We start from the raw sequence: 25,084 nt of genomic DNA, 5'->3' as shown, positions 1-25,084 counted from the left end.
CAATGAAAGGTTTAGATACACATAAGAAACAGTAAGCACTGCCTTGTCTTATGTACGTTTTCAAACATATTATAATATAATGTAATGAAAGGGTAGATTTTCAATTGAAAATGGATGGTGCTGGAGCGTCCGGCCCATACCCGACCGTCGCTGGCACTGAGCGTAGTTTTATCCAAGAGATATTTAACGTTACAGCGCACCTTAATTTTGTTTTATGTTATTGTAGTGTACTTCATAGGTGCTGCTATATTACTTAAATTAATATTTTTAAGAAATGAGCGCCATTATCACTTGGAATTTTTGTTATTTGCTATTTCCCATCAGCCATCAATGGTTGACATGAAAAAGGTCTTCATGCTTGATGTGCAAGTGGGTCTCAACATTAATGTAGATATGGTGGCTTAACTGCTTGGATCTGAAGAAAATGGTAACATGAAGAAAGTAGAGGATTGTATATATCCTTCCCTGCTTCATCAAATCATCTAGGCAAGATCTAGGCATTTTTTTCCAACAAGTGACTGCATTTGCAATTAATTATCATTATACTCATCCCTAAAATATTAATTCTACGTTATTTCTTGATTGTCATATTGAAATACATTTGTATACATTTTTATTGCTGCCGTTTACAGGCTTTGCTATAAATGTGGAATAAAACACACACCTTACATTGCTTTATACATTGCATTATACCTTTATTCTCTGCATTCAGGTATAAAAAAACGAAAATCACATTTACACACAAACATGAAAGCACTCTGTAACATGGAGCCCGGTGATAAAAGTAAGAATAATGATCACACTGTGACTTTTTTTTTTTTTTTCATTTTCTAACTGTCTAAAGATTTTATTTTTCCTTTTGCTGTTGTTTTGCATATTTTCGTGATTGAAATAAATCTACTTTCTTTTCAACTTTACAAATCCATTTTGCTGACTCTATCGCCCCTTTCTCTCCTCGTACTACAAACCCCTGACAGCATGCCAAGTCAAGTCATGTTACTTCTGATGCTTGTCCTTGGTGGGCGTGTTCTCACGCTATCCTCCACTGCCGGAGCGCTCAGTTCGACAGGCAGAGCCAGCTGGGGCTGCCTCACTGCACATTCGCATCACATTACTTCCGCTTTTCTAACTTTTCCACTTCTGAGCACCATCAATTATGCACAAGAATAACAGGGGCTTAGCTCTGCAATGTAACATAAAGGCCGATTATGAGTGTAAATAATTTAAACACCTGCGTGCCATGTTCCTTTTACCACTGATACGAGGCTGGCAGAATGTGATGTACTATTAGGCCAGATTCAGCTTCTTAATGCATCGAAACCTTCCTACTACGGATCTGAAAAAGGCAAGTGAAAGACAAAGACTTTTGGCATCAACAAAAGTAAAATGATAAAAAAGTATTAGGAGAAAAAGAAGTCGATCTGTTGCACAATAAGAGAGTATTTTATTGGTGTTGACATTCCACGGTCAAAAATAAATTAAATGGGTTTTTTTTCAGTGAACTGAACATTGTATCACGTCATTTTATATGAATGTATTTTTTCCTTTCTTTTTCTGTCGTTGTTACTCTTTGAATTAGGTGGTAATGAAACTGTGCCAAAAAAAAAGTTGAAACACTGTCTGCATTGAACTGGAACTAAACGCATGAAAAGAAAAATGATGTAGAAAACAGATTGGGTGCTAACATAACGTTAGGGGTTGTGGGTGCTACTCATTTATCTGGTTACAAGATCTTGACAAGCATCAAAGTTCTTTTAAACGTGGTTCTCCTATTCCATCTACTTTTATCTTGAAATTTAAAATTTAAATAATTTGGGAGTTTTAATTTCTTACCAGTTTCCAGAGGAAGCACGTTTGGATCTTTTGCCTCTATGGAAACAAACGTTCTGTAGCAGAGATTGGAATTCTGAAATTATTCCATCTGAGACTTTATTGTTTCGATATATTCAGACCAAGCACACGATGAAATGACTGGAGATTGCTCTACTTTACAATGAAGAGGTGAACCAATTAATCTAGAAACCCCAAGTATGACGACGGTAGAGTCCCGAAAAGCCTTTCAGTAATCACTGGTGCAGTCTTACGACAGCAAAAAAACATCAAAAGCTAACGATCCCTACCAATGTTGAAAACTAAAATCAGTCGACCGTGAAACACAACAAAACATACCAGACAAATTGGAATACCTGTTATCCAACAAATTATCTATAAGTATTCTGGGAAATGTAACTCAAATGACCCTAAAGGGATACATTTAACCTCAGCATCCACTTTCTTCCACATATATATAAAGTTCAAGGCACATGTCACATAATTCACTCATATACATATTGTTTTATCCTTAATGGTAAGCATTAGAATGAGTTTTGATTTCTAGCAATGAGTTTGGTGAGGTGCATATCACTACCTAGAATCCTTAGCTTCATGGTAAATGTTCTAGGAATTTTTGGAGAAAATTGAGTTATATGGGTTTTGTAATGTTTTTAACCGTGGCCTATTTATTGTGCCTACAGTTAAGGGTGATTAGCTGTCTTTTTAACTTGCCATAATTCAAAAGATGTTTACCTTAGATAAAAATGTTATTCAAACCACTCAAATGCCACAATATTTTAAATTCAAAAGGGTACAACTTTTATGCAAACAACACTTTCTTTGCCAATATTCCTTTTTTTTATCATGCAAAAAAAAAAGCACGAAGTGTGGTTACAAAAATATTTTGGATGTAGTCATGTCAGTTTTAGAAGGGAAAATATATCCTTAACATAACAATCCTATTTAATTACATCCATATGATTATGAAGATTGATGCAGCCAAATTCACTGCAGGTTTATTACCGTTATTTTCTAAAATGAGTTCATTGTTTTCCTTGTCCCAAAATTTTTGCAATTGAGGTTGCTCTTCGAAAATTTGCCACGAGTCCTGCTTTTCTTCACCTTTCTAATATGGCCCTTCTAGAATATTTTTCAACTGCACCATTAACTTATCATATATATTTCAAAGCTACTAAAATGCTAAAAAGCAATTTTTCTTGGAACCGTTTGCAGACTCAGTGGTAACTTGTATTGTTAGAGCTGGGATTAAGTGTTTGAGGGTGTTAGTCAGGACAATATTTTAAGGTGAAAATCCTTTAAGTTCAAATACTAAAGTAGAAAGGAATTCCATATTTACACGGTTACTCCAAGCAAAAAAAAAAAGGTTTGGGAGTAAACCTTTCTGTGGTGGTCTACCTCCCCCAAACATGAAAAATTAAAAAAAAAAATGCTTAACCCCTTAAGGACCAAACTTCTGGAATAAAAGGGAATCATGACATGTCACACATGTCATGTGTCCTTAAGGGGTTAAACTTGTCTTTTTCTCTAGCTCACAATGCCAAGTCCTTCTCTTAGCTGATCTTCCTCCGTTAACATCACTTTCCCTCGCAGGATGAGGAGGGAGAACAGATTGAAGGGAGGATAGAGACGGCACAGAGGTGCGGCCATACAATTACTATTCTAAGCAGGAAAACAACTTTTGCTTAAAGGACCACTATAGGCACCCAGACCACTGCAGCTTAATGAAGTGGTCTGGGTGCCTGGTCCATCTAGGGTTAACCCTGCCTGCTGTAAACATAGCAGTTTCAGAGAAACTGCTATGTTTACTATAGGGTTAATCCAGCCTCTAGTGGCCGTTTCATTGACAGCCGCTAGAGGCGCTTCCACGCTCCTCACCATGATTTTCACAGTGAGAAGACGCCAGCGTCCATAGGAAAGCATTGAGAAATTCTTTCCTATGGACTGACTGAATGCGCGCGCGGCTCTTGCCGTGCATGTGCATTCAGCGGATGACGTCGGAAGAAGGAGGAGAGTCCCCAGCGCCAAGGGAGCCCAACACTGGAGAAAGGTAACTGATTAACCCCTTCCTCCCCCTTCAGCCCAGCGGAAGGGGGACCCAGAGGGTGGGGGGGGGACCAAAAGACCCTATAGAGCCAGGAAAATGAGTTTGTTTTCCTGGCACTATAGTGGTCCTTTAATGCCTACATTCCATCCATGGGAGTATGCTAAGCAGGAAAGGTGGGACCGGACCTGAAATCCGGACTGTCCTGGCAAAATAAGAGTTTAATCTGAATAGTTAAATCACTTGTGTTTCTGTTCATCCAGACCTAGTCACACCTACTCTGGCTGTGACTCACACAGCCAGCATTAAATAAATGGTTCAATCAGACTGTAGTGCCCCTTTTAGTTCCTTAATGGAACTCTAGAATAACAGGAAGTGTAGATTTTGTGTGAGTCCTGTTAATATAGCAAAACTTGGGACAAAGTAACGCTCTAACAACTCTTGGGTTCCCAGAAAAGTCTTTCAGAAATGTGATTTTTTTTAAAAACTCAAATTACGCAATATGGCTGAAGGCTGTATTCAAAGGTTAAAAATACGTGTAAAAAGTGTTTACAATCATACATGATCTTCAAAGAGTTAATCACCTATGGCAAAAGGATTACATGTTGCAGAGGCATTTTGTGCTAATACTCGATTAGATTCATTTTAGATCAAACAGATAGCAATACAATTAACTTATGAAACAAGATTGGTGTGTAATCTTTACATGCCGTATTTGTAAGAGCACACGGCATTCGGTAGATTATCCTTCACATAAAAAGGAGGACAAAAATACAAACAGCTTAACGAGAAAAGTAATACCTTGTTTAGGCATTTGTATTTCTTCCTAAAACATATTTCACCATAAGTAATACACTGAGATTTCTCTTCTTTCTAAGTATGTCCCAGCCAATAATAAGCTTTAAAAATATTGAGTTTCAAATATTGACATAAAAAGGTCAGCATCATTACAACGCAGCTATAATGTCAGCACATTAAAAAGGCCTGTCCCAGCATTACAGCATTTTTTTGTAATTACAGATGCAATTGCAATTCTAAGCACACTATTTTACAGGGTGCAGTAATGACAGAACACGGCACATTCTACTATATGCAAGTTTAGGGGAAGTGAGCGTTAAAGAGGGTGTAGAGCTCTGAGGCAGAGAATTTTGAGAGCTGAATGCACCCCTATACCTAAAGCCCCCGCCTCATCTCTAACTACCTCTAATTCTACAGACTTCTTTAACCCTTACCTCCCACCTCACCTCATCATAACTCTAGCTGTACCATCCCCCCTTGCCATAACCTTACTCTATAAAGCACCAACAAATTTCACAGCGCGGCACAATAGGTGGACTAACAAATGAATATTTGCAACAAGACATGTTGGACGTACAGGAACAGAAGGTGCTAAGGGACCTGCTCCAACAAGCTTACGGTCTAAGGAGATTTTGGTGAAATTACACAATTGGTAAGGGGAATGTGTATTTCATGTAATGGAAAGGGAGGTTGCTTGAAGAGTTTACGATGAAGGCTTCTTAGATTATTAGATGACACAGTTGCAGGAGAGAAGGTGTGTTCCTAAGGTGTGGGAAGGGAAAGCTGTTAACAGTTTAATTCCGATGCCTTCCTAAAGTGATTTTTTTAGTGATTTTTTTGAAGGATGGAGAGAGTAGGTAATAGTCGAAATGGAGCAGGGAAGGGGTTTCAAAAGAAATGTTGGCGTCTTAGAGAAATCCTGAAGGTGAGATTTAGAGGTGCAAGTACGAACAGAGGGTAGACGCAGGTCTTTACCAGAGCATAGCGACCTGGATGGGATATACTTGTGTATTAGTGAGGACATGTAGAAGGCAGCATTGGTATTAAGAGATTTGGTGTGGGATGTGCGGGGAGGATAGGAAGATGAACCTAGCTGCAGCATTCACTATAGACTATATCATAGTGAGCTGGGAGTGCGTAAGACTGCGTGAAGCGAATTGCAGTTGTCAAGGCGGGAGACGATAGCCCCATGGACGAGAACCTTAGTGTTCATCTGGTGTTAGGTACGGGAAGATGCAAGCTATGTTAAATGCATTTCACAAACATGGCTGATGATGGCGTAACGTCTCTGTATTCTTATGAAAGTTTTGAAATGCATAGGACAGGGATAGGCAACCTTTGGCACTCCAGATGTTGTGGACTACATCCCCCATAATGCTCTTACACCCATAATGCGGACAAAGCATTGTAGGTTGCCTATGCCTGGCATAGGACAATAAATTATGATACACATTAAACAGCACAGTGCTAAAATAGCAGAGGTTAACAGACAATTACTACAGTGTCAGAATTTAGCACTAGTGGAGATTTATTAACCAAACATAGAGTTGTTAGCAAATTTCAAAACTGCGCAAACATAATTACAAATTAAAACTATTCTGTCCCATCAGCTGATGTCAGGTTTAACAATACACACTTTTTTCTTGCTGTTGATATTTTATGTGTGTTCTATTCTTTATCGAAGAAGTTGAATTATATTTGTCATATCGATTCTAGTCGTTAAAGAGGAAATTTGGATTTTTTTTTTAAATTAATCATAATTGTGATTTTTTTCCCCCCTCACTGTTCATTTTTAATATTGTTTTTTTTTCCGTTTCAGCTGGCTAGCACGTTTCCCTACCATGAAGTTCGAGAGAGAACGAGAGAAAACATTTTCAGTTATACATCAAAAATATGATTGCTATAAATAGTGAATAAGTAATATTTCATGTAAAATATAAAAAGAAAAAACGTAATTCACAAAGGAAAAATACTAATTAAATTCTTTGAAACACGTATTCAGTTACACTTTGAGATTTAAGGGCTAAAAAAATGACAAATTCATAGACCTCTTTCAGCAAGTTTTGATTATAAGTCATATAATTTACAGTGCAGTTAATACAGATTTGCAGAGCTCAAAGCCCATACAAAAATTAAACCTTTGTTAGGACTATAAGCCAGTTTAAGATTCTGATTCAATTCTCCATCTAGATAACGAAGAAATCCCTTTTAATGCTGTCTTCATTGAGCCCGGCCAATTATCTGATGAAATGAGGGGCATTTATGAAGAAGGGTAATTTTTCTGCATTAATAACTTTAAATAACAACCTTCGAGACAATGAAACCTCCCTTTATGCAAGATAAAAGTTTCCTTTTCCTATTATATCAGATGACTGTGCTGATGTTTAGTCGTGTTTTGAGAATCTGATAGGTAAGCAAATATGCCCATACCTGCATCCCAGCAGCATGTCCCCTTCCAAAAAAATAAGTTGAATTAACAAAGGATGGACAGATACGCTGTGGGACAAGACCCCCTTTGTACTTGTATAATATAGGGAGGATTAGTTGAGAATAATGGAACAGGCATTTTTGGGTAATGATTTGTTATCAGCATTGTATCTGATTCTAATAGACTCGCAGAGATATAAAGTCAAGCTGATTTGATGCAAATGTGAAGGGCAGGTGTTCTGAAATGCAATCAAATAGTGTTAATATATTCCTTTATGTCCCCCGGAGACAATGAGAGTTGAAGCAATGTGAAGAAATCTCCTGCGTTTTATTTTTTTTAAACTAATGTCTGCCTAAACTCTTTTTTTATTTTTTATTTTTATTTTATATTATTTTTTTTTGTATCGTGCCTGCAAACATATTCCAGCTTGGCTCTGTGATGAGATCATAAAAAAAAGTCTTTAATATTTCATCTGACCAAACCTCAAAGCTTGCTCAAATTCAATACATGGAAATGCTTTAACTTGCCCTTCACAAACTAATAATTCAACTCCCTCACTTTCACCAGAGAGTTCTAAAATCACAGGAGGAAGTGACATCATGCTAACATTGGATTATGTTGTGATTTCCAATTAGTATCACCCAAGAACTAATTGCTACGAGGGGTGTGTCAGTGGTCTTTAGACACTTGGATAGTAGGACTGCATATTGCTACATCCAGGCCTATCTCCATATAGAAGATTTTACTTGGCACTTTTTGGCCACCGGTGGATGTATACAGTTTAACACTGACAGTTTTCCATGAAAGGAACCCTATAGCAATACGAATACAAATATGTATTCATAACTATAATATGTCCTAGTCTCCACTTAGGTGACTGGACCAGCGCTGCCAAGTTAAAGGGGGTAATTTTCCCTCGCAACACAAGTCTTACTGCTCAAACTCCACATCTTTGGCCAAGATCATCAGCATAAAATGTCGCACTATGCCAATCTGATGGTCTTCTAAGACCATCCGAGTTAAATAGCAATGTTTTGCACGGGTATTTTCTGGAAGCGCCTCTACTAGCTCTCATATTGATAGCCACTAGTGGCAGGTTAACCCTGCAATGAAAACAATGCATTTCCTACAAAACTGTAATGTTTGCAACTTTAGGTTTTAAAATAGAGACACGTAGAACCCAGACCACATATTAGATATTAGGTAGTCTGGGCGTTTACGGTGTACCTTTAACTTTCACCCTCTCCCTAATACGCTATTTATCGACTTACAAGCATGAGTGGCTGAGATGATCCTGCGGGGAATCAAACCAGAGACACTTGTGGATTGAACACATAATACAATTTACTTAAAAACTGAACTATTGTTCTGACATTATTTATCCCTGCCGTGGATCTTAGAAATCTATGATTTTAGTCATATTGCTAGTAAAAAAAAAACAACAACCAAAAATATACATAGGCCCATTGTTTATTGTGTTGGTATAATGTAACAATGAAAACAATAAGCTTAAAGCCCTGTTATTATTTAGCTTGATCCCTGACCAAGAAGAAAAAATGAATTTATTTTTATTTTAGCTTTGCAGCAAAATGTTGACAGTCAAATTAAAATGTTCACTGGATATCTGGCGATACGGATCAGTGAAACTGAAAAAAAAAATCCCTTTTATATATATATATATATATATATATATATATATATATATATATATATATTTATTTATTTTTTACAACAGAGAGACAATACTTCAAGCCAGGACAATTTAAACCAGCAAACCTTACACGTTTCAGTTTTTGGCAGATTGTCGCCATCTCAATTAGGTGACATTTTAGATAAATTCATAAGCCAAATCCTGACTACTCTTTCCCCTGTATTTTCATTATTAATCTTTCATTTTTTAAATGAGGCCTAGAGGGAAGACTCTTAGTGAACATGACCTGTGACTGGAATACAGAAAATAGACCTACGCATTATTATTTCTTCTTTTCATGAGAACACACAGCAAAAGACACAATTGTCAATTTGCAAAGAAGGCCTAATTAAGCTATATATTGTTAGAGGTCTGCCTGACTGCATTACAGCTCTTTGCTGCAATTAAATTATATCAACACAGATCTGCTCCAGTTCAAAACAGATGTGATTTTATACGCCGACAATTGCCATAACTTGCCAGCCACTTTCCGCCTGCCTATGAACTTGAATCAATTTTAAACTTGTATAAACTTGCATTTTTAAAACCATATTTACCAGTTTACGGTAACAGCCATCTTGGCTGATTTGAATTAAAACTCAGTTTAGAGTTGGTCATGGACAGACCGGTGCTTCTGACTTTCTTTTTGGCATCAAACCTAGTGGGGTAACCAAACAGATTAGAGAATTTACAGCGGTGACCCTGCCTAGACTCACAAGTGTTGGAATTTTTTTTTTGTCAACCATATGTTGGCAACATCATTCATACTCTGGAGCAGCATGTGGGAGCACGGAAATGGAAAAGATTCTCCTTGCTTCGTCCTGCTCGATTACCATCTATTGATGATTTCTTCCCCACAGATAATGATTTGCTAGAAGTGACCAGATACAGTTGCGAGATCTACTAAACATTATACTTGGAGATTCAGTTCATTCCAAACTGTGTATTGTCTAAATTGTGGCTGATTGGGTGTTGGGCTGTATTTTCGAGACAAACATGGCTGAATTCAATATCAGAAAAACTGCACGGTGGTTGGATCAGTCTATTCGGAATTCGGCAGCCTACAGCTAGAAACCATTGACAATTAACACCAACCATGAGTCACTAATTTACAGCTAGAGATTTGTTTTTGTTTTGTTAAAGGGATACTTTAGGCACATTTTTCCCTTCACTTTCAGTCTTCCCTTTGGTGTTTCTGAAAATGTTCGTCTTCAAAGTCAGCAATCCAAAAAATTTCAGGAATCCCAAATGAATCAATGAATCAAAACTCCAATTATCGCCATGCACAAGTCTACTAAATGTGTCCCAACACGGATCCCATACACACGCTACTCTAGTGCCTCGTCGATATCTTCTGTCTAGACTTATACATTCAATAACAGGCCTGAGTAATTGGGTTGATTTTTTTGTGGACCACCTCTGAATCTAATTTAGCTCAGTATGGGGCCCTGACTTTTAAATGGCTGTTTTGTAAAAACTCTATTACTATAGAAGCTGAAAGATAATATTCCCTCCAAGCCCACCAAGTGCTGACACAATCCATAATGGATTAATTCATTAAACATTTTCAGTATCCTTTGAACACTTTTAGACAGAAATAATGTGAGTACTTAAATAAACATCGGAGAATACAAAATGATCCCTCATGAATTAATACTCTACTCTAACAGTTAACTGAACTGCAATAAACCCAGGACAAAGTAGCTGCCGTGTACCACCGCAACTTTAAACCTTTCAGGATAGATAACTGATCATTTAGGAAGTAATGTAAAAACGGACATGCAATTATAGGCTTCTCAGAACCTAAATATCATTTATTTACAGTTCAAACAACAAAAAAGGCATGATGCAAAATAATGCAGCATGTGATAAAAATATATTTTAAGTAGTAAAATAAGTACGAGCAAGATCTATATAACATGCATCCACGTCAAATGTGTGATGTAGTCCCAGGGTATGTCCGAGAAAAAAAAAACAGTGGATAGGGTTGCAATTTCTGACAGCCATTTATTGTTGTGGAACTACTCTTGATGGGCCTCACTTCCAGGTCATGATACCATGAGTTCTTTTTGCCTTTTCTACTCTGTCAGAGCTCAAATTTGAATATTTTTTTTCATCTTTTTTTTGTGGACCTTGTGTATGTCACACACTTGGACTTACTGCTACAGTGCAGTTTTTATTTTTCTTTCTTTAGAATCATTAGCAGACATTTTTAGATTTTCACTATAAATACCTTGATTCGGTTATTTTTCCAAGAATTATACAACTCCTAAAGTAACCAGTAACCATCTATCAATATGAATTACTTATCCACTTTCTGAGAAAAAAAGCTATCTAATATGTCATCACCTTCATTGTATTTCTCTTAATCCAGTTTCAAAAACTAACATTTATTGTTGCAGTTTGGGTTCTTAAAGTACTTATCAATATTAGTGTTCTACCAAAGTTAAAATATTTTGTAAAAGATTACAAAGGACATTATTAATGCAGAGGTTAGACCACAAAGGATCTAACTGTATATCGAATTCTAAAATAATACCAGAACTTATCTCAGGCGTTGGAAAGTCCTGATACTTTATTGATAACGCTTGATAGTTAATAGTGTATTGACAGCTCATTGATTCAAAGAGAAATCTGATTGCTTATAATTGCATTTTTTGCCTTTTTTTGGATCACTAGATGTGTGGAAAATTGAACATGGACTTGGAAATCCAACCTATACAATCAAGTAACTCTTATGCAACTAAATTCTACTTAGAAAAAGCCAACTAGACGTGAAAGACCATGTTTCTTGACAACATTGTAGGCACAGGCTGTATTGTAAAAAGCATAACCAGTGGGCAAAAAGGAATAATTTTGCGTTTGTGGGCAGCGAGACAAATCAGACTTACAGCAACAGAAGGTAGAGAGGAAACCATAAATCTAATAAAATAATTGTGAAAATACTTCTACTATTAAAAGCTGAATCGAGAGTTATTTCTATGCATGTTTGTGAGCTTCTTTTAAAGGTGATTCAAAGAAGTATCAAAACAATATAATACAAAGTGAGACCCACCCATACATTTTCACCTAGTCACCACTGCTTATAAAACACATATTAAAATAAAACAAGCCACAATAAAACCACAATGTTAATATAACACCATGGAATGTACTAGTCACCCGACATCAATGAAGTGCTAAAATCTATATATTATAAGACTATTTATTTATTTAACATGTTAATGGGTTTTAAAGGGATACCCAACATTGTATTTAACGTGCATTTTTCCAGAGATATGATTTTTAGCCAACTTTTCTACATCATACATTGCTGGTCCTTCTGTTGCTTTAACAGGAGGATTCCAACAAATCTGTGTTGATAGGACATTATAGGTATGCATGTCCACTGGTTTCTGATGCACGGGAAAAGAGATGCATGAGTATAGGCAATGTAGGGAGTCGCTATATATGGAATGTGTGGAGTACCTCATGCTGTACGTGTAGTGGGATTTAGGATTACAGATTTAGGGGGCTAAGGATTAGAAACATAGGATTTAGGGTGCACAGCACCTTGAAGAAAGTTACTCCTTGAGCATTAATCTTCTTTAACCCTAAGTCACTCTATCACAAACCAGGAGCCCTTCTAACATTAGCTCAATTCTAAACCCCCCTAACCCTAAAAACCTACCTCAACCAGTTTGTCAATTGCTATAAAAAAACAAAAACATCTCCCTTGTGCATCTAATGGAAAGACTTTTGGAGTCAATTTATTTTAAAACACTTGGGAAAATTGCAAAAAATAGTAGTGAGACGACATGGACACACAAGCAACTGATCTTCCAGCAAGGAATTTGCTGAAAGCAAGAATTACTTTTTGCACTGGTGTTAAATAGGTCAGATGAAATTGATGATGGAAGGCGTTATTTTTGCCATGCCCTCAGAGGTCCTCTGCTTAAAAAAATGTGGTTAAATTAAATCAGTCAATCTAAGCATACCTCCACCCATACAGACACACAGTTTCAATGTGCAGGAGAAACGTATTACACATAGTTAGGATTTGTTTTTAAACGTCTTATACTGGACAGGTGAGTAGCAATTTTGATTAACAATGGACCAATTAGAGAGTTCCCTGTGTTGTTAATTACCACTAGCTATTGTTACTGCAAAAACACAGTTCTTCTCCGAATTGCTTTGGGTGTTCATTTAGAGTGAGTTCATAAATTAATTCCAAAACTATTTTATATGGTGGGTTCACAATTTGGGAAAGTTGATTTGAAATAAAGAATCATCTGGTTAGGAAGGGGGATTAAGGTTCAAAATAAGAATTATGAAAGAGGTGGAATATGAATATATTCCTGGTTGTGCCAAATCAATATATTTAACTTATAAGTGTACATTCCACCTTTAACTTGCTTCCAAGAACATTCTGGTGTTCGGCTCTTATTACTACCAAACTAAATGGTAATCATTTGATCAACCTTGGAAGGATGAAGTCTGAGCGGACCTTATCTGGGAATCAAACCCGCAACTTTAATTTACTGCAGGTGGAGTCCTTGCTGCTGAGCTATTCCATCAGTTATCTGTGTCTATGGAATATTTTGAGACTGTATAAACTTAATACACATTTTCTGTCTAATTACATTTCTACCAGAAGTTGTACTGCTAGTCAGACACAATAGTTCTTCCAAAAAGTAACTTTAGCTTATCTTACCCTAGGTTTAAATTATCACTTTTCCTGTCCACGTCTCGTATAATGATTCCATTGCGATTTGACCCATACATCTTCAGGTCACAGACCATCTCACGATAGCAATGCAACAAAGAAGAATGCGTAGAAGGACAACAAAAGTTTTTGGTATGTGCTATAAGTTATTCTAACGTAATGTGATAGCTACAGCATTGATACTGAAGCGGTGGGGGTTCTTTCAACAGAAAACTGCTACCTCGACAAGCTGCTTGACATAATTACACCAGGTTTATTAGCCAGAGTCTAGAAGACATTAAAAAGAACGTTATATTTTTAAAAGCATGTGCATTAGATTAATCATCGACCTAGTGGAGTAGGTTATGGAGAGTGCTCAGAGTGGAGGATGGTTTCAATATTCTTTGAAGGTGATGTGCTGTATTAAAAGAGACAACATGCTGGGTAATGTTACCAATAAGGGGACTATTTAGCCTTTTTGGTAGTCTCTAGGTAAGTAATAAGTAAGACTGAGAACCAATGGGTTTCAATCATTCTGTATACATAAAAAAAAGAGAAGAGGGTGTGTGTGGTTCAATTAGTTGTTGCATAGAGAGTAAAAACTTTCTCAGAATTGTTTATTTTAATCAGGTTTTCAATGACAAACACACACCTAAAAGATGAACATGATAACCTTACACATAGCATGCTAACACTATATATAATATAGGCCAGGTTACAAGTAAAAATTGCAATAACAATGCAAAAAGGTACAGTGGAAAAAAAAATGTCAACGTATCATAATTCCCCTGTGTCCCATTCAGGGCCGGACTGGGATAAAAATTTAGCCCGGGCATTTTTCAATCACAGCAGCAGGGCCAGAGAGGGTGTGGTTTGTCATCACATGTTGGTTCAATGTGCAGAGCCCCACTGAAGGGCTCTAGCATGAGAAAAGGGCCCTGTATTTGTTCTGTGCAGCACAAGCAAATTTAATAACATGCTTGCGCTGTGTTTGCTTTTAAATTGTCTCTGGTGTCTCCATAAGTTGGATACCAGAGGACAAAAGGGCCAGGAAAGAGTATCGTGCATATGTTTGGAGCCAGCTTGTGAGATTGCATGTGTGTAGAGTGAGCGGATTGTCGTGTGGTATTGTGCAAATAGGTCGATTTTATTTGTGTATACGGTGTAATATGTGTGGCTAGGGGCTGTAGAGAGTGTGTGTATGGGGACATAGTGTGTATAAGGAATGTAGAGAGTGTGTGCATACAGGCTATAGTGTGTGTGTGTATAGGTGATGTGGGGTGTGTAGGGGCTGTAGATAGTGTACGTTTAGAGAATGTAGCATGTGTTTGCTTACAAGGAATGTAGTGTGTGCATAGGGGATCAGAGTTTGTATGTCAGGAATGTAGTGTGTGTGTTGTGCAGTGTGTATGTGTGTAGGGGATCTAGTGTGTGTGTGTAGATTAGATGATCCAGAGTTGGGTAAGGGATCTAGCGTAATGTGTGTAGTGGTGCAGTGTGAGGGGTGCTGTAGTATGTGTATATATATGTTTGGATGTATTGTATGCGTGTGGGGCGCAGTGTGCTGGGTGTACTGTGTGTATGTGTGAAGGGTGCAGTGTGTGTGTGTGTGTGAGAGGGGTGCAGTGTGTGTGTAAAAAGGGTGCTGTGTGTGTGAGGGTGTTCTTGTCTGTCATCACATTTTATGTTTTTGTGTGTGTGTTTGTGAGGGTGATGTGTGTGTGAGGGTGCTGTGTATATCTGAGGGTGCTGTGTATATCTGAGGGTGCTGTGTGTGTCTGAGGGTGCTGTGTGTGTGAGGGTGCTGCTGGTGTGAGTGTGCTGTGTTTGTGAGGGTGCTGTGTGAGGATGATGTGTGTGTTAATATGTTTGGAAGGATTGTGTGTGTTGGGGGCAGATTTAAATATATTAAATATGTTTTGTTTGTTTTTTATTAAAAAACAAACAAAAACTTTGCCCTCCCAGGCTGAAGGTAAGAAGGGAGTGGGGACCTTGCTGCTATCCCTGGTGGTCCTAGTGGTGAGTGAACGCTAGCCTGCAGGGCTAGAGTTCACTCTCGCGCCATCTGAGCCTTGCCGTGGTAACCGCGGCAATGCTCAAACCTTGCGATAGGAACCTGGTAAAGCTCAGATAGTGCCGACCCTGCATGGGCCGACATGGGACCTTTGCACCGGACCTTTGCGCCTGTATGCCCGATGGCCAGTCTGGACCTGGCCCTTTTTGAATTATCTCATTTTTGTACCCTTTGTTCTGTTGTGACTGGAGGTACAGAGAATGCGCCTCTTTACATAATTTGTGCATGTGTAGCATTGAGCTTTATATGAGGGGTTGACTGATCCATTGCAGGTACACCTCTCTTGGAGTTTACATTCCTTGCCTCGCATGCACCCCATCGTGAATGCTTTGGATAATATAAAAAATATACAAGTCTGAAATCAATGTTGATGTAAAGCATAAAGAATCTTGTTTACCAAATTGCATGTGATTTTCTGTTTTCTTGTCCAATTAATCAATATTTACTTTAGCATAAAAACACACCGTGAGAATGCTCCTAAAAATATATGTCCACATAATAAAATATTTTTAGGTTTTATATTATAAAACATTTTTGAGCTTTCTATTTCGACTAAGCGAGTGCATTTAAGCTTAAGGACAGTTATATTGAATTATTGGTAAAAGCACACATCTTAACCAAAAGAAAATATTTTTTAAAAGAGTAAAGCATGTTTGAAGTTTTTGCTTTAATGTGTTTGTGGTTTTCTACTTTTTTTTTTTTACACTTTAGAATGATTCCTCTTTAAGATGAGTGTTGTGTTTTATTTAGAGAGGCTATCATTTTACGTAAGCTTAAGGGGTATTGATGTCTGAAAATACATTTTGTTTATATATGTGACAACGCTAAGACAAAATTAAATCGGTATCTAAAAACAATGCCTGCTATGAATTCTCCTTGTAGACTACAGGGAAATGGCAAAAGGATAAAAGTTATCTGTCTTATCCATATGAAAATTAACGCTGCATTCTGATTGGTGCTTTCAAACAGTTAGAATGCAGCCGGATATTGGCAGAGAATAAACTAATAGAAGCCTTTGGTGTGCTATCAATTCCAGACTTCCTACCGCAATAAAAGTAAAAATGTCATCATGCAAATAATCGGATCTTAGTGCTTCTTTGTCTTAAGGAAATGCGTAATCAGTGATTAAGGGGTTAAAATTGAGGAGTAAAATGATGAATAAAATTGTGATTATTAGCACTTTTGCAACTGCGAACACAACATGATGAATTACGCATCAAGAAAAGCTAAGACATCCATTTAGTGTCTCAGGGGCCACGACTGGATATGACTTATATCTCTGAAACAATAAGAAAGCTTTCTGGGATATAATATAATAGCGGATGCACAATTATATAAATATATGTATTATATAATGCTGCAATATCAGATCTAATTAAACACAATGCAGGCATAAGAGGATTATTCACATATGTTAGAAATACAATGAGATTATACTCCTTATTTAGGCTTCTGGGTGCTCGTTGAATTCAATCTTATCCTGATTCCAGCCTATTTGATGGGAAGATTTAGTCCCCAGCCAAGACGTGCGGATGAGACAAGAACCAGCTGTCTAAGACACTCTTTCATGAGATACTCAGAAGAGTACTATGGTGTAAATTACTATAAGCCGACATATATCCATGAAAAAAAAAATAATAATAAAAAAAAACATATATATATATAAGATACAGCATACTTGCATAGTCACATATGTCTTGCTATAAAGCTTACAAGAAAAAAAAATGTCCACGCGTTTCGGGTCACCCATGCACGTGATAAGCAATATATCTTTTAGGTGCTTTCAATATTTATACTGTAAAATGACATACATCAAATAAATAAATCATTTCTGATATCGAAAGGTAATTGAAATGAACGATCCGAGCATCATAACCACTTTATGTCAATGATGTGGGTATGGTGTCCAGAGTCCCCAACACCTTTTTACCTTCAAGTGATAAAACCATTTTTTGAATGATTTACACTAAAGTGGTTATGGTGCCCAGAGTTTTCCTTTAAAACAGGGGGGCCCAAAATGCAGCTCTCCAGATGTAAATCCACGATGCTGTGTCATGCTAAAGGGCTGCAAAGCATCATGGGAGTTGTATTTCTACGACATCTAGTGAACTAGCTTTTGGGCACCCCTTGCTTTAATGTATTCATGTTAAAGAATTGAATGAAAGAATACCTACAAAAATATCAGTGGCCAGAATGAGATAATTGTGTTTTAGCAAGTATGTGAACCTGTGAGGAGGTGCTATTCTAGATCATTTATGTCACATCATTATTATTATTATTGCTATTTATATAGCGCCCGCATATTCAATAGAGTTTTACGATATTACAAGAAGGGGATATTTATCAATAAATGAGACAGTTACAAAAACTTACAGGAACAATGGGATGAAGAGGACTCTGCTCAAACGAGCTTACAGTCTATAACCTACTTACAGCCATTTATGCACGCGAAGAAGCCATTTTGAACAAGACAATAATTTGTATTTACACAAATTAATTTCGAAACATATTAAACATAAAGATACAACGTGATAAGTAATATTTGTGCAAAGTACTGTTATACACAGAAGAGGATATTACAATAGATATAAAGATCCGATGGCTTTGAGTGCCAATAGGGTCTTTGACTCCTAAGGAGAGACATCTGGTAAGAACCGAGAGTTCACTCAAACACATAGGTTTTTTGTTAACGTCATGTTTTGCCCATGTCAAGCCAATGATCAGCAGTGGATTGCCACAAAAGCCACATATAACATCAAATCTAGGTTTTGTGCGTTATGGAACCAAAAGCCTAATGCATTCACTGAATGAGTTCTAAATCCCTGAGACTTAAATAGGAAACATGACCTCTCTGCAGGTGGATTATTCCCAGTTATCTGAACTTTTATCTCATATTGCTGTCACCTGTAATAAACATGCACTTGCACACGCTTTATTTTCTCACTTTTTGCTACTGGGAAGTGTGACATCCACTACTGACCTCAGGGATTGAAATGAATTGTGCTGCCCTCTGTGTATAAATTTATACACAAGGTGACTTACATACATATTTATTGCAGATTTCTATAACTTTTTTTTTCGCTGAATTTGATTTTTAGACCGATTACCATAGCTATTCGATGAATGCATTATGTGGTTACATTTCTAGCAGTTGGCTCAGTTACCTGTGCAGTGTAGACTATCAGACTACAACTTATAGTATGTCCATCCATTAATGTCGGAGATCGTGTTTAAACTGGTAACGATACACATAATTGGGTTATTCATAAACTTGATTATAGTAGAAAAAAGACTTTGTTTTTAACTAAAATAGTTAAATGAATAAACAAATTCTAGCCCAGCTATTTCCCCATGTATTACATTCGTCGGGTGACATATATACAAAGTGTATTTTAAAATATATTTATCCAAAAATGTGCCATTTATTTTAAGAGTAATTATGAAAATAAATCTTAAAACTAAAGGTGACCCAGGTGGGGATTTCCTCATGTTAGATCAGGTTGCAGATTTTTTTTTCATCCTACAATTCCAAATTTGTCCAAAGGGGGCATCTGAAATAAAACAGAATATAAATGCAGCCAATGTTTTTTACATGACTTGTATCTTTTCTGAGCTTCCTCTGTGGACATGTGTTACAATCTATTTTACAGACAGATAATGTGTATTACAAAGGACAGTGTGTGTTCATTAAGCTGGTTTAAAGCACGACTTGACTTAAAATGCTAGCCTGTCCCCCTCAGCCACCCTCTATTATCTCTGAATATTAGTATTTAAAACAAAACAGAAGTAAGTCCAACTGCACTAGTAACACATTACGGGACACATATGCCACTGGATGAGTTTCTCCGGACATCGCCACGGCTTCACAAAGGCCAACAGATGCCCAAAGCATGTTTCCAGTTTGCTATTTTTCTCTCCCTACGTTTGCATAATAAACATGTTGTAATTAAGCTAGGACAAAATGCTGCACATTTTCCTCATTATATAATTTGTTCTAATGAAAGCTATCACAACCAAGTGATCAAATGTTTTTATCATCAACATTTCTCTCTATTAGAAACGCTAATGGGTTATATTGTAATAAATAACATATGGAACTCCATATGAATGCAGGCTACATTAATTCATTTCTGAATTCATTCGAAGAATAAAGCAGATTGTGAAGCAGTGTATTAATGACGGAGGATGGGGAGAAAAATATATTTTATAATTAAAGGGACAGTCTAAGCACTATGACGAATACGGCTTCCTGCAGGCTTCCAAATCATGGTCTCTCAGGTCCTGCTGAACTGCAAGTCCTATACGTTTCTGGTCACCTATTGCATTCCAAGGGTAACAGACTTTAAATTTCCTGGCTTAGAAAAATGCTTATGTGGTAAGGAGGTTATAGGTGCAGTCGATGTATAACAGGAGCCTGTCTCTATTCGCCACCATCAGCCAGAATTTACATTCCAGATGAATGTCGGTACCCCATGCAAATATTTTGAAAGATGATGAGAAATTTTAATTTCTTTATTATCACTTTGGCAGCAGAGGGCATGGTCAGTGCCAAGGAGACCCCTATATGTTGTAAAATCATTTGACACAAATTAGTGGGTCTGCACCCATAACCATTTTGCTGCATAACCACTTCAATAAGCTTTATTGTTTATTTTTTGGTCATTTCACGTAGTCTATGAGCATTTTACACTGGATATAGCACCATTTTTGCATGCTATGTTTAAATGTAAATATGATTCTTACCATTATGTATATACGGTGATAAACCTTACTGTTTCATTAGAACTCAAAGATCTTTTGTGCAATCATTGATATGATATAGTTTTCTAGGTTTGAATTAGTGAGCATGTTCTTTCATATAATTTCTAGCATGTGCGTAACACTTAAATCACTGAGATTTAAATCACTGTGTGTCATGTACACGGAGGACAGGTGTACGGGACAAATATTTCCTCTGAGGACAGTGAAAGTAACAAGATTGGATGAAATATTAGCTGCTGTTTTCTGGTCTGAGCTGAGCTCACTGCAGCAGCTTTATGACCTTTGGGTTTGCAGTAAACTCAGGAACGTCATATGCAATAATTCGTATTAATATAAATGTAAAAGTTGATAAAAAAAAAATATTTTTAATACATACATTTTTTTTTTTGCATAAAAAACTATTAAAAAATATGTGTGTCAACTCCAGCCACACAAATACTTAAAATGACGGTAGCAAAAAAATCCCTCCACTTGTCTTTTTGCCAGTAAGTTAAAAGGTATGCTATATAGTATTTGTGCAAAAAAAATATAATTCATTTTACTATTCACAAAGGAAATTAATGAAAAGGCAAGCATTTATTAAAAATTCTACAAATATCCTTATTAACCTTTCTCTCAATTTGTAGCAGATCTGATATTTAAACTCCAGGCCCTTATTAACATGTTCTATTGAATTTGCAGTGATATAAAAACATGCTGGCATGCGGCGCTTTTGCTATTGATTTTTACACGTGTTTAATTTAAGTCAGCTATAGCTTTATAATGTATACGTGAAGAAAAATAATTAGATATTATAATCTACACCATACTTAAAGCAGGAGCAATACAGTCCTCGAATTTTAGAAAATAACATGTTCGGGTACCGATGACAAATGGATTTGGGTATATTGTCTGGCTGAAAGCTACAAAATTGTAAAAATCGGTTGTTTTAGTTCGTACCTTTATGTAAGGTTGGCAACTGTTAAAACAAAACAAAAAACACATTTTAACAATTGTCAAGTAGCACATGACCCTAGGGCGATGCCTGTATTCCTATCTGCAGCAAAATCTCCCTCTTCCTTAATCACAGGCATGATGTATAAATTTAGTATACCCCCTCTCCTACACACACACAAAACACAGCAATGACAGTAAGCAGGGCTGCCTCAGGGATAGTGTAGCATTGTTTAACATATAATTTAAGAGAAAGTAATTCAAACCTTTTTTTTTTGGTAAATAATGACAAAATTAGGACAAGAGCTATGTATAACTGGGCATAAATGGGCACTTTGCAGTAATACCTTCTACATATGCATACATTGCTGGATGAATGGATAGGTGGATGGGTGGGTGGATGGACGTGTGAGTAGATGGGTGAGTGGATGCGTGGATGGATGGATGGATGGACAGATGAACTGACGAGATAGTTGTATCATATTTCTGTACCTCACTTCCATGTGACTTTTGATATCCCACTTCATCTTCAAAAGCGCCCTCACAGCTCATCTCTTTAAAGAGGATTACTAATGATTCCACTAATCCCAACACTTGCAGCTCCATAATACCCTCGATCTAGCCAATGTATCACTTATGCTCGTAGCTTGCTATGCATCGAGCAATCACCTGGTCTTTCACCTGCCCCTTTCCTCTACATGGCAAGGCTCTCAACTTCTCGACTGTCAGTTTGAGTTTGCACTTTTAGTATGCGCTATACTTCTATTAGTTTGTTTTCTTTTATAACATTACGCTTTAGGTATACTCATATTTGTGTAAGCTAAATACACACACACACATTCTCACACACACACATATAATATTTTTACAAGCTGTGTTTAAAACAGTTTTAATACATTAATCGATGTAAAGACGAGGCACACAAACTTGTTTGATGCAACATATAGTACACTTGCATACGTCATACGCATTCAGTTATAAATATTCCACAAATTAACGTGAATCCCATGAAACACAAAATTAGAATTACCAGTATTTTTATGTAGATGCCAATTAGGCTGCCTCATTGGTTTCTAGTAAAACAATGCCCCCCTCTAGGTGGATTTTCATCTCACCGAATGTTGGACTAATTAGGGCTTCCCTCCTGACCAAATTTTCATAATCATCTCTTCCAATTAGTATATTAATAAGCTCCACTCCAATCTCATTTGTTGGGAGATTACAGACCATGGCAACTTTAAAAGGGCGAGTAAGGAGATGCTGTGATTGATTTACAGAATGGCCAGTAAAGGAACAAGAAGGCAGGGAGTGGTGTCTTGCAGAATATGGATAATATTGCGCAAGTCATTATCCAAAGTCAAATGACAATTCCATGTATAATTTTCTTTATGCACTTTCTTTGTTCTTATACTAAATCACAAGACATGTTTCTACGTCTATGGTTTCCATATCAGCTATCATTCACATACAAACCATAGAATGTGCATTGTGAAGATGGATTTAAACCAATTGGCATATTAGTGTGGCAGTTAAGATATGCACACCCCAAATCTTCTTAAAAGGAATATCTCTTTTTAACTTTTTTTGCAAGTGATATGTGTGATTTTAGTACAGTTTTGCAGTAAACATACCAGAATTTAACATAATTTCCAGAGGATTATGGGTAAATGACCACATTAAGAATATTAAGAATACAAATATGTTTCTAAAGCTGGATTGCCTTTTATATTAGACTAAAACAAGCTTCTCTATAATTTTGTTCTCAATATTATTTTTACATATTCAACTTCTATATTTCCTTTAAAATTTATGACAGTCTTCTCTTTAACCATTATCGCTGGGTGGCTATACCTGTTATCAACTACTCTTTTTTTGTAATACTTTTTGTAATACTGAAAAATAAACAATCAAAAGTGGGTTATTAAAAATGTATTTTCAAGTCAACAAAATGCAGTTAAAAATGCACATATGTGTATTCACACAGAGATATAATTAGGTTCACCGTAGTGAGAGTTTTTCATTTTTATATATCTCGTGTGACATTTTATTCGCTCTTTACATCTTGATAAATCACCCAGGTATACATGTGTTGCACTCACTGTTCAAAACCCGTGTTCCGAAAGTAAAAAATAAAGTCGCTGATATAAAAATGTAGCTGACAATCTGGTGTCACGGCCAATCTTTACGTAGCAAAATTGCTTGTTTTTCTGTTATCATGTTTAATGTGTTAAACTCAAGTTGGACCAAAATGTACATGGAGATAACTAACTGAGAACATTGTAGCATAATTAGTACCGTAAAATGTCCATACAAACTGTATGCTGTTGCTTTATGCAAGGGGAATGAAAGGAAATGGCATTGCTTTCTGTTCTGTTTATTGAACAGTGTGTGATTCAAACTTTACATAAGCATCATCTAGTTTCTATGGTAAGCCCTTAGTGGAAAGATTTAGTCTACATAACAAACCACTTGAAGTAAACTCCTTATAATCAAGAGGAACGAGCTTTCTGACCTTAATCACACTAATTTCCCCGATAATATCCTCTTTCATTTGACCAACTAGCTATATGCCTCAGCCTTTTATCACCAAGGAAACCATACCCAGTGTTCTTTGATAGTTTATGAAGTATGTAAATTGATGTAATCCAGTTCCTATCTTCATGGGACAACCCTCTTCCTTACTCCACTTGCAGATCTAAAGACATCTCTGCTCCGGTGATTTGGTCTTTGGAGAGGCAGTTGGGTTACTGAAGGGTCATCAATACCTCAAGACCTCAGTACTCAATAGCAATTGTCTAAAAAAAGTGCACCCTATCAGGCATTTCAAGCAGAAGAGCTCATTAAAATGCTAAAGGCTAGTTAATCCCTAAGGACATGAAAGAGCTAGAGATTTGGTGAATGGTGCACAATACATGAATTATTAAGGAAGCCGCATTGTCATACTTTGAGCAAATAATCTACCGTCCCACAGAAGTTTATGTAAATAAACAGGATAAACCTGACAATGCAACCTCTTACATCCTTGACTTTAAAAAAAAACACTTTATAAGTAATAGCAATACATTTTATGAGATCATTTAAACACGTTTTTATTACCAGTATCTGAAATCCCAGTATTTTTTTATTTTTATTTTAACGTTTATGATGGTTAGGGTCATATTGCTCTACAAAGCCAGCTCATATCTGGATCACAGGGTGAACACTGTAAATTGGATTGTGAAGACACATAGATTACACACGGTGGTTTATTCACACCAAGTGGGACATGTTGGGGGGATTGTTAGAAGATGTTAAATGTAAGCAGATGTCGCTTTTTATTGTAATCGATATTCTTACTGCTCGTTTTGGCTCTCCATGCCTTAATCCTTTCTGAGTATCCTTTCCTCGAAAATGCTTCCTATCCACCGGGCAGGGGAAACCTCAAAATATACTAGAGTTTGGCCCACTTGTCAGCACACAGAGAACTGGTTATTTCTGTTCTCCAATGTGTGACAGTAAAAGGTTATCTTCTTCCCTATTAATAATAATAATAATATAATATACTACACTCTTCATCAATTTCCCTATTTGGATAAGAAATATCGAGAACCTTAATTGAGGCCCTGTTGGAGCTATATATCTGTATGTATAACTTTGTGCAGACACCTTTTTGCATTTTACTGAACTTTGGAGTGTATTTTTTAAAGCAGAACATGGTGTTCACAACCTTTACAACACTGTGATTTAAGTGTAATATGTTTTGACATATTCAGATCTCACATATACCAGCTGTGTGATTATATGTTACTATAGGTATTAGTGCTTCTTTCATGTTTGTTAGTTTGTAAATGTATTTTTAATTC

General features: G+C 36.6%; 1 protein-coding gene across 2 annotated transcripts in view; it reads right to left on the bottom strand.

The window, feature by feature from the left end:
• Window positions 1-25,084, bottom strand: part of EFNA5 (ephrin A5) — a 333,050-nt gene that overhangs the window by 276,277 nt on the left and 31,689 nt on the right. The window lies entirely within an intron of this gene.

Source organism: Pelobates fuscus, chromosome 5 (assembly GCF_036172605.1).
Source record: "Pelobates fuscus isolate aPelFus1 chromosome 5, aPelFus1.pri, whole genome shotgun sequence".
Taxonomy (NCBI): domain Eukaryota; kingdom Metazoa; phylum Chordata; class Amphibia; order Anura; family Pelobatidae; genus Pelobates; species Pelobates fuscus.
This window is presented reverse-complemented; position numbering and strand designations above follow the sequence as displayed.